Below are 8,171 nucleotides of genomic sequence, written 5' to 3'. Positions count from 1 at the left end.
ATCAAGTTTTTATCTTGCAATAAGCAAAATTTTACTTTTTACCTTAAGTTCCAAAATCTTATTTTTCACATTTTTCACATTTTTAACTACATACTTTGTTAGGTCATAACGTGAAATTTACATACCCCATTGTTACTAAAACTTCCCAACTCCATTTTCGGTATGCCATTTAGGTATTTGTAAAATCATAGGTCAAAAGGACCATTTTTGATTGGGGAAATTATTTTCCAACAATGAGGTAAAAACGACCTTATTTTGAAGTCCTTAATTTTTCCAAAATGTGGAACTTAATAACTTTCAAACCGTTCAGTATTTTATTACCAAATTTTACAGTGGAATACTAGGTTATGCCAAGAATATGTACACTAAATTTTAGAAAAAAATGGGTTCATTTTCCCTATACAGTGGCTGTCCAAACTTGGTCCCAAAATTAAGAATACCAAAAAAACTATTTTTTTACCTAATCTTGAAATAGCATAACTCACTCTTTTTTAAACATTTTTTAGTGTTTCAAAAGCTCAATTTTATGTACTCAACCTCAAAAACATCACAGCACAATTAAATTTTACAAAATAAATTTACAGTGGATACTTGACCCCTTGGAAGTCACAGCTCAAAACTTGTATTTTTGTTTCAGGGTTTTCAACAAAACTCTTCGGGATTTTGGTTTCTATTTTCAAAAGTCAACACAAAAGGATCATAAAAATTATAAAGCAACTACCATAAACTTATTACATCACCAGTAAGAAAATAGAAGCATTAAATATACAAAATAATGCTTGAAAATAAAGAACATACAATAATAACAATAAAAAGTAAACTTTTTACCTCTTGTTGTTCTTGATTTAGGTTTGGATCTTTCTACTAGCTTTGGATCCTTCAAAACCCTTCCAAAACCTTAACCAACTCCCCCAACAACATATATAATTAGCTATTGAAAAATCTATGATTAAAACTTTACAAAAGTCTAGTTTTTTTAAACTTTACCTTTGGAAAACTCTTCCTAGACCAAAGCTTAGGCTTCCAAGCTTTCTTAGTGTTCTTGATGGTTGGAAATGGAGAGAAAAGTTGAGAGAATTTTTTTTAACAAAATGAGAGTGATTTATGAGAGGGGGGGGGGGGGGTCGGTTTTGGGGAGGTTGGAAGGGTTTAGACTACTCTAAAATATCTAAAACACTTGAGTGTTTTTACTATGACCACTTTATGCCATTAACTCGAATTTAAATGGGGATTTAAAACTAAAAACAATTTGGTCAACCCAATTATCTCCTTCACATGGCCGGCCACTACTTCTTTTATGTATGTTATTATATTTTTTTATAAAGGTTAATAATTGTTTCCTAAGAATTTATCTTCTTTTTTTTTCCAAAAATAAAAAATGACTTTTTATAACCTTCATAACTCTTATAAAGTTTTTTTTTTAAAAAAAATAAAAATTAACACGTAATAATTAAATTAAATGTCTCTCACATTTAATTTAATTAATCACACAATAAAATTTATCCTAAGGTCCATTCATGGAATAAAATTCCCCAATTCGGTAAAATTAAGCATTTTAACACAAAACACCCTAAACTTTCCATTTCCTCTTCCGTTTATTATTTTTGACAAAACTTTAATTTTTATGAATGTATTTTATGCCCAAAATATATTTTCCGTAGTTTTTCATTTTATTTTCTGAGGTTTTGACCCAATTAGGGTTTTTGTGTCGGTCCAAGACCGAAAGTCTTATCTTGACTTTTAATCACAAAATTCACAATTTGGCTAGCAATAACTCATAGAAATAAATTCAAAACAAATATAATATTATATAAAATAATATTCTTAACTCGGAGAAAAAATTCCGACTTGAGTCGTTTAAAGGTACCCGAAACGGAAGACGTTACAATTAGACATGGAGTCTAATGTCATAATTGAATCAAGAGAAGTTGAGTTCTTTGAGAACTTGTTTTATAGTGACAACAGATCTCAAGAAGTGACCTCCACTACACCAAGTGCCCCTTTTCATAACATACATATGAATATAAAGACTATTGAAAAAGTATTATGATACTTAAAATAATAAAATAATAAGTGGCAAAGTAAAAAAAAATGGCGGTATAATAATTTTGGAGCCCGCACTATTACTTGTAAAGTTATCTTCTTCCTCTTACTTTTTTAATTACAAAGCTCTAAAGAATTTTGTGGGAAATATCTTGTTCGACTCCTCTGATCATCTTTGGTGTTCCCGATCGCTTACGGTGTCTCCGAAGTCAGCCCACTGCTCAGTCTACAATGTTCGGCTCTTCGACGTTTCCAATCGTTCGGCTCCATCTTCGGCGTTTCCAATCACGTTTCTTAATCAAAGAAAAATGGGGCTTTCGAAATTTTCAAAGTTTCTTATTCCCAGATTTTGTTTCAAAATTTTGCTATGTAATGTTATGTTTTATAAACTAGAGCACCAAAAATTTCTCATTCTCTCTCAATTCTTTCTCTCACATCAGATGAAAAAATTCCCTCAAGCTCCCAATTCCGTCAGTCGCACTCTCTCACAACTCTCATCTCTTTCTTCCTTGCTCTCACAGACCCGTTTCTCATGCAGGTGTATTGATGGAGGCTTCTGGGGACTTGGCGACGCAGAGGCTCGACATGCTCAACAATGCGTGGGTGGTGACGGGGATGTGGTGTGGTCGATGATTCGAGGCTAGAAACGGGGCTGGGTTTGAAGCTTAGAGCTAGGTTGAAGTTTAAGGGTTGGTTAATTTGCAGAGAAAGGGTCGAGAAGAAAGGGAGAGTGGTGGTTTGATATATGTATATATTAATTAGATTTATCTTTATTAAAATAAATGTTTAGATCTAATTTTCTTCTTCTTTGAATCATATTACTGTGTTGGGATTCTCTAGAATGTTATTTGCCTAAAAAGTTTCAATTTGAATTTGAGATTTGTTCCTTGAATTACTTTTCAATAAGGTTGTTTAGGTACTTTTCAATTGTCTGGGTAGAGAAAACTAATGGCTAGTTATAACCAATGAAAATGATGCTCATACGGAAATAGCATATGCTTGGCTGCTGTCAATTATATCAGTGTAAAGTACATACAAAATCATATTGTTATTCTGCTCCAATCATCAGGACAACATATTGCTTGAATTGATAAGAAAGTTCACAATTTTTTTTTTGGTGGTGGAGGCTCTTGTGAATGTTGGTGGTGATTTGGCAAAACTTGTCTCTAGTCGAGTTTCAACAGAAGTGGATGCATGACTAGCATATGACACACATGGCATCATTAGAAAGTTATTGATGTGTCTTTTGTAATTCCCATTTTGGTTTCTTGCCGTTGTATTGATGATTCTTTATTGTGTTAGCTATCAAATTTGTATTTTGGAGATGAAACCATCACTGTGCACTATTATTTTCAAACCTTGAAATCTCATTGGAATTGTAAACTGTACATAATGCACAAAATGAGAAAGGGAATGTATTCCGAATCTGCTTCATGTTTCTGAAGCTGTAGTTGTAGTCTATCTTATCCCTTTGATGCTAGTGCTTTACTTGCTATTAATTTTGTTGTGGTTTGCACAAGTACTTTATCAAGAATGTAGATTCATGATCTGTTGAAGCTTTACAATGAAATTGATGTCCCTTCTAAGCGTTTGTTGTTCAAAATTCCTTCAACTTGGCAAGTAATTTTCATGACAAAACATCTCTATTCCTTATCTTTAGATTTTTCTTCAATGGAATTTATTCATGAATGCTCATAGTTTTTGTCATCTAACTATTTTTTCTAATTTATTGCATCTCCACTTAGGGAATAGAGGCTGCAAGATTACTGGAATCTGAAGGCATACAAACTCATTTGACTTTTGTATATAGGTTTTATATATGCACTAATTAATGGTTAAGTACATTACTTTCTCTTGCATAGCTTTGTTGTGGGTACTCATCATTTTGAAATAAATTATCTTTGCTTGTCTTCTGCCATTACTTCTTATTAGTTCCATTTTATTACCTTCTTATTAATTGTGATAGTTTCCTTTTGTTTCCTTAGCTTTGCTTAAGCTGCAGCTCAAGCTGGTGCGTCTTTTATTCAGATATTTGTTGGTCGAATCAGGGTAATCTTCTACCTTTGGTTCCATAATGATCTTGTTCTTCTCAGTTTCATGTCATTGATGTTCATATTTATTATTCAGGATTGGGCACGTAATCATTCTGGCGACCCTGAGGTAGAAGCTGCACTCAAAAGAGGAGAAGACCCTGGGATAGCTTTGGTTAGTTATAACAGTTTTAATATCTCAATTCCATAGTTGCATGGAATTCTGTTTAAATTCTTAGTAAGCTTGATTACGGAAAACTCTTATCTCGATATATTTTAATAATGCATATTTATTTACTAATGCTGTTTTTATTTTTAAAAAAATCTATGATAGGAAAATCAACAACTCTTCTAAATACCTACTGTTCTATGCCCTTTCGTCCTCTACTTTGTGTTAAGCACGCTAATACACATTAATACTTTCTGTTGTAATTAATTCTTTTCTATTGTAATTAGTTAATGTATATTCCTATCTTATTATTCTTTATACGGCATGCATTGCATGAGGAAGGACACCTGTCCTGGTGGTCCTCTTTATTTCGTTCCTTAGTTTGTATTTATATCCCTTGTATAGGACATTGATAATAATATATAGAAAATTCTCAAAACCCTTTTAATTCTTCTTCCTAGTATCTAAACCAGGCTATATACAGCCTTTCACTTTGGTTTTGTTGTTTGACTACATTTGACTTAGATATTATTCATTATCGATGCCACGTGCTTCTTGGTAATAAATTTTTTTAAGAGACTGTTGTAGTAAAATTCCAGATCTCAGCTCATATAATAGTTGGTTTCTCATATGAGTGATGAAAGAAGTTTTGTCAGCAGCAAACATGAAATTTCTTGTTTGATCAATTAATCTAGTGGACATTTTTTATTCATTACTATTATTATTCTGTTTTTCAGGTGACAAAGGCTTATTACATCCACAAATATGGGCATAAATCAAAGTTGATGGCTGCATTAGTTCGAAATAAGCAGGATTCATTTAGTCTCATAGGGTAAATACATGCACCGGACCTCAGATCATCTGTAACTAGAAATTCCTGACTAATCATGTTAATTTGTACTTGTTTCCCAGGGTTGACTATATCATTACACCACTGAAGGTATTGTAATCTCTAAAAGAATCTGCCACTACTTCTGGTGACAAGTACTCCTTCATGAGGAGGCTGTCTCCAGAGAATGCTGCCATCTACAGTTTGAAATATAGATATAGTGGGAACAATTTGAAATATGCAGGATCTCAAGAAAAAGCCAAAGTATTTGATGACTTTCGCAGTTGGCCTTGACCAGAAAAACAATATTGATGCAGCAGTTAAGAAAGTATTAACTGGATCGTCCAATCCTTGTATTTTTTATAGTATACAAGTTATAACTAGGCTTTTCTAATTTTAGTGGAGTATTGGGACCAGGGTATTGATATTGATTCTTATTTTTGTCATAGCTTTCTGAGGCTTTTATGATTATGCTTTTTCACTATGATGATTGGGTTACTGAATGGGATGAATTTGAATGGTCAAAGAATGCAATTCATGTTAGTGTCAGAAAGCAAACAAAATGGTAAGATTACATTGTTATTTTTGCCTTTTTGGTTTCTCACCTAAATTAGGTTGTGAACATATAGATAATTTTTCATCAGTTCTTACCTTCTTTGCTGTATTTAAACTTCTCATTATTCTAATTGGACACTTTTACACGTGTTGCAGGTGGTATGCAAAAAGGTTTTTGCATCCTAATATCGTAGCAGCTTATGAATATATTTTTATATGGGATGAAGATCTGGGAGTATAGCACTTTAATGGAAACAAGTAAGTTTCTGTTTGACCATTCATTTTTCTCCATTGAATCCCTTTATTAAATGATTCTTCCAATGGACCATCATAATTTACCAGGTACATTGAGCTGGTTAAGAAACATGGTTTGGAGATCTCTCAACCTGGTCTTGAGCCCAACAATGGACTGACATGGGAGATGACAAAGAGGAGAGGAGACCAAGAAGTTAACGAGTCTCACCCTTTCCCCCCCATCTCAATTGTCATGAAGCCACACTCACAAGTTTACATATCATCTGATACTTTTCTTCAGTGCCTTATATTTAAAAATGATTCTAGATTTTACTACATGTCAGGGATGCAATTGAGAGACCGGGCTGGGGAAATGATCCTCATCAGCCTCCTTGTGCAGCGTACTCCTTCCTCTTTTCTTCTCCTTCATTTTTCGTATTTTAGGCATGCACCATGCGTACATGATTTTCAATACTATTCATTTGTTGTGATTTCTTACAGCACCAACAATGAAATTGTGAGGAATATCAGTTTAGTTAAATCATGAGATTTTATGAACTAAAAATGGGATTAAGGTCGTTTATCAGCTTTTTTACACAGCCAGGAAATTTATAATTGTATTGGATGAGATATTTTTTTTTTGATGAACAAAGAATATTATTAACAAACCAAACCAATTACAATCCGGGAACACAGAAACCAAAACAAAAACAGCTCAAAAAGAGCCCAGCAAACCGAGACAAAAAACAGACCAGCTCACAAAGAGCCCAGCAAAAGAAGATTACAACAGATTCAGGCTTCTAAAAAAAATAATGTCATTGCTCTTCATCTTAGCCTTAGACAAACTAGAAACTCTAGCCTTAATACTATCTTGAATCATAGAGACAGCCTTGCAAACAGACATCGAAAAGGAATTAAAAACACACTGGTTTTTGTTCCACCAAACCAGATACACAGAGGCAGCTAGCCCAGCAGCAACTATCTTCTGCTGCAGAGTCTTCGGCTTCCCCTCCATCCACCTAATCCAATCCTGGAAACAAGCAGGCCAAATCAACTTACCCAGCCAGCTAGCCACACCTTTCCTTACTTGAGCAGCAAATTGACATTGAAAAAATAAGTGCTCATGACATTCCTGATGCACTTCACAGATTGGACACAAGCAAGAAGACAGCTGCAGATGGCACTTCACTAAATTGTCCCTGGTTAATAGGTGCTTCAAGGATGCTTGCCAAAGAATAAACCTGTGTTTAGGCAAGGACAAGCTACACCAAATAACAGCAGCCGAAGGCACCTTATCTCTGTTCATCAGCTGAAAATACATCTTACTGGTTTTAAAATTGCTGTTAACTATAGCCTTATCTAACATCTCCTTGCTAAGTAAAGCCCTCAACTTGATTAGCTTACGCCAATACCAGCTCACGTCAGATTGTATATTGTACTCCCAAAAAGATTGTCCTTTAAGATAAACGGAATCAATCCATTTAACCCAAAGAATATCTTGTTTAGTAGACACAACCCAAATATACTTAGCAAGAAGAACCATATTCCAGGTGGCCCCTTCCTTGAACCCGATACGCCCCAAACACTTAGGCAAGCAAACTTGGTTCCAAGCTGTGAGGTGAATCTTACTTCTGTTTTCATTCCCTTTGCTGGTCCTCCACAGAAATCTCCTACACAGGCTATCAATCTCACTAATTACACTATTAGGGAGGAGAAAAATACTCATCCAAAAAGATCTAATTCCCAACAGAACAGATTGAATGAGCTGAGCTCGTCCAGCATATGAAAGATGCCGATTAGACCAATGGAAAAGCTTCAACTGAATTTTTTGAATAATAGTAGCACAATCCCCCGCCCTCCACTTTGTAGGTCTCAGCAGAACACCAAGATACTTTAAGGGGAAATCACCTTCAGCAAAGTGCAAATCCCTTAAAATATCCCTGGTCTCTACCTCTGTTAAACCCCCAAAGTAAACTCTGGATTTGTCCAAATTAGCTGTCAAACAAGAAATCTCACTGAACTCAGTAAAACACTTCTTTATAATCTGAACAGAAGCACTCTGGCCTTTGCAAAAGATCACAAGATCGTCTGCGAAGCAAAGGCTCACCAATTTCAAGCTCCTACACCGAGGGTGAAACTTAAACTCCCTGTTTTGAGTGGCTCGGATAAGCATCCTGGTGAAGAATTCCATAACTAGAACAAATAATAACGGAGAGATTGGATCTCCTTGCTTCAGCCCCCTTCTACCAGTAAAACAGCCCTGAACTCTACCATTAAGCAAAATAGAATAAGAAGCATCTCTTAAACACAC

The 8,171-nt window shown here is 34.6% G+C and overlaps 1 pseudogene; it reads left to right on the top strand.

Annotated features, from left to right (window-relative positions):
• Positions 1 to 2,070: 2,070 nt before the first annotated feature.
• LOC133802124 (uncharacterized) lies at positions 2,071 to 6,443 on the top strand (annotated as a pseudogene).
• Positions 6,444 to 8,171: the final 1,728 nt, after the last annotated feature.

Source organism: Humulus lupulus, chromosome 9 (assembly GCF_963169125.1).
Source record: "Humulus lupulus chromosome 9, drHumLupu1.1, whole genome shotgun sequence".
In the NCBI taxonomy this organism is placed as follows: domain Eukaryota; kingdom Viridiplantae; phylum Streptophyta; class Magnoliopsida; order Rosales; family Cannabaceae; genus Humulus; species Humulus lupulus.
Note: the sequence above shows the minus strand (reverse complement) of the source record. Positions and strands in the feature narration are given on the sequence as shown.